The sequence below is a fragment of the Peromyscus eremicus genome, chromosome 10, assembly GCF_949786415.1.
Source record: "Peromyscus eremicus chromosome 10, PerEre_H2_v1, whole genome shotgun sequence".
Taxonomy (NCBI): Eukaryota; Metazoa; Chordata; class Mammalia; order Rodentia; family Cricetidae; genus Peromyscus; species Peromyscus eremicus.
In genome coordinates, this window is record NC_081426.1 from 15761769 (window position 1) to 15765626 (window position 3858).

Genomic DNA, 3858 nt, shown 5'->3' on the forward strand with positions numbered 1-3858 from the left:
CCTTTTGGCCAAAAGGTCCCATAGATTCCCCAAACATTACAAGCTATTGTCCATGTTCTTAGTTAATTTCCAGAGCCTGATGATTAAGATGCTAGTATTGAAGATACCACACAATATGAAGAAATTAACCTGGTATTCATCTGGTATCCAAGCTTCATCTCCATTAGCTAGATTTAGTAGTTCTAGAAGGTAATATGTGTGCTATGTGATGTAAAAAGTAATCACCAATGGCATCCAACAGTGAACCCTATGAATAACAGTAATGACCATCTGAAAATACTAGTACATTAGTGTCACAAATACTAAGGGAGTCATCAACTATTTTTTGTTTGGATATAAGGTCTGATGAATAAAATGAAATGCACATTTGGAACTAATAATGGAGTCAAAACCCCACAATGAGCATAATATTAAACCAGCTTCTAATGACTTACCACCATAGACACATATTAGTGTCTTTCAACGTTTATGAGAGAGGAATTTTTTTCCACTAGGCAAAGATTTACACAAAGGTCCTCAACTGGTCAACCTGCAAAGAATAAGACACTAATGGATTTCTCAGCCCATATAGGGCATCCATACAACACTCCTCCCCTTAAGAATCAAAGGTATAAAAATGTAAGAGCAGGAGATAAGTGATAGCTTCAAGGAAATTGCTTTCTGGATACTGCAGGGCAGGTTCACATATGAGCTCAGCAATTGTGAGAGCATACACAAGACCCATACAGGACTGAATTAGTAAAACCTCAGCAGGAAGTGAGGGAAGCAAGCACAAATTTCCACCACTCACTGAGGAGTTGTTATTTTAAAATACTGATGACTGTAAGAGTTTGAGTATAACAATTGGAGAGCAAGAAGTAGTGATCAGATAATGGATTCCTGAAGTCAAGAATTGGAAAATAGAGAATATAGAAATAATGAACAAAATATTATTGATACAGTGCTTATCAAGCAGGAAGTGTTTATAAGATATTACTCTCTCATCGAATACAGTTATTTATTAATACATATGTAATTTATATAATAAGAATAAAATTATATTAGAAATATATTTTAAACAAAGCTTATACTTTATTCATGTTTTCTTAGGTATCACCCTGCTTCTCTTTCTTTTCTTGTGTGTGGGGTATGTTGTTCTACTATCTCACTGTAGAGAGTACTTTAATTAATCTTCACGTCTACTGAGGATTTTCTTAACTATGAGTTTGTTAGGTTTTACTTTTCTTTGACAAGCTGAGCTGACAGATACAAAAAGTAGAATAAAGAATTTGTACTTCTGTCTTCAAAGCTGTTTACTACCCTGTGGAAATCTCATCTCATTTCCATGTTTATCTGCACTGTCCCTCTCCTGTAGTAGGAGATATCATTCTCATAAGCAGTTGCCTACATGCTCAACGATTCTGTTTTAAACACACACACACACACACACACACACACACACACACACACACACACACCGAGTGTTCTTAGAATTATTAATTAATATCTCTATAGAATGAAGAAACTTTATTAATGAAAGTACAGTGATCATTTATGTATTTTTGCATTTAATTATATACTTTAGGTACATTTACAAAGCTAGCTCTCCCATAAATCTTTTCCACACCTACTTCATTGATGACCATATGTACAGTTATACTTTTCTTGTACTTTTCATTCTGTTCTGAGCTCCTTTAGTATTTAGAGGTGTGTAGATTTAGAAAACTACATCATGTCATGAATCTATCCTTAAAGTATCATATGAAATATTTTCAGTCACAACAAATCTACACACAGTACTTCAGCTATTCAACTTTCTCCTGTCCGTGAACTTCAAGCAGAATGGCTTTTTTGGTTCATTTATCCAGGTCTTGTTCCAGCTTGATAGCTTACTTACTTTTGGTGTCAAATAGCATTTTATTGCAATTATGCCAAAGTTAAATTTATTCATGTTTTGAAAGCAATCTAACTTCTAACTGACTTTTGATGGTCATAAATTAAGCTGCTCAAAACACTTTCTTGAAAGTCTTGAAGATGTTTATTTTATTGGTTGAGTAAATACTTGGTAATGAAATTGATGCCTCACATGGAATATGTACACTTGGTTTTGTATGAAATCACCAAACTGCACCAATATTTCTGCTTGGTTTTGCATTCTGACAACAATGGAGTAGAGCTGCCTCTGCTCTGCATCTTAGTTGGCAGCTGCTTGACAACTAAGGATTTCAGTGTCTCTGATCTCTCCCTGTCATCTAGTTTTATGATACCTAAAAGCCAAAGGAGGCAGAGTATTATGCTATTTCATCTGCTTACCTGTGAAATATACTTTTTGGCTAGGTGTGTTTTCTGAACATACCTTTTAAAAAGCCCTTATTTTTGTCTTTGAAAATGTCTTTGAATAATTCCAACTTAGATCATTCATCATTATATTTTGATTTTTTTTCTCAATATGCTACCAATATTTACATTCTCCTAGCACTGTTTGTGTTATAGTACAGAGGTTGCTAATGTCAGTAACGGCACTTAACATTCACCTTTTATTCACAGTGCATTTGGTGTTTTACAAAAAATCATTAGTAAGTGCAGAGCTTCACCTTCCTCCTTACATCTAGAAATTTTCTAGTTCTTCAATTTATATTTAATTTGTTGACATATTTTTAGTTATTTTGTGAGAAGTATAGACTGTCACATGGGGTTTTCTGTAGATGAATTTCTAAACAGTCTTATTAAATAAGAAACACAGAGCCAAATACAGGAGTCCAAGCCATAGAGATCAGAGTAATAGCTGCCAACTAAACTTAGCTCACCACGTCACCATAACTTCACAAGAGAACCTCTGCCTGTCTAACCTGTGCCTTTATTACCTTCCTGTTCTGCCCTCTCATTGGCTCTTAGCCCAGCCACATCACTTCCTCATTACTGCCTGTATATACAGACCTCCAGGTCTCTACGGTTAGTACTGGGATTAAAGGCGTGTGTCACCACACTTGGCTGTGTCCTTAAATACACAGAGACTCTGCCTGCCATGTGATTGGATTAAGGGCATGTGCTATCATTGCCTGACTTCTGTTTATGGCTGACTATGACCTCTGATCTCCAGGTAAACTCTTATTTATTAACACACAAATAAAATATCACATTTCAGCACAAATAAGATATCACCACAATTTTCTAGTGTTTCATTCTTGTAAACACTGGTTTTGTTTTTTTCCCCTCTGCTTAATTAATCCTGTCACACATGAATTATTTTTTGGTGTGATTCTATCCCTAAGCTCTTTGTTTTGGTCCTTAGATATGTGTGCTTTTTCTCTCACAAACACCATTATGTGTTCAGTACTGCAGCTTTAGAATGAACTTAGAGCAGGATAGAAATACAGCTTTATCTTTTCTACTTGTTAAAATATACCTATTGTAGCCTGGTTTTCATTGAATTCAGATGAATTACATTTAAAATTTATTCAGAATTATATTGTCAACATTTATGAAATACATTACTGAGAGTTGGGATAGGGAGTTGGAAGAACTGCATCAACTCCGTATATCAAGTGAGCAAATTTGACATCTTACCGATGTTTAGTCCTTCAACAGATAATCCATCATTAGCTCTCTGGGATTTTATCATTTTTTGAACATAAACTTTTTAGATTTATTGAAGAGTGTATAAATTTTAACATGATGTTAGCATAAAGGATGCTGTTTTATTTCAAAATACAAGTTTTCATTTCAGGCATACATTGAAATAATGACTTTGCTTATAATATTGACATGACCGGTAATTGATTACAGGTTTTTTTTATTTTATTGACTCATTAAGTTTATATTCATAGACAATTGCCCTATGTAATTTTTAAAAGGCTTTATTTTTTGTTCCCTAAATAA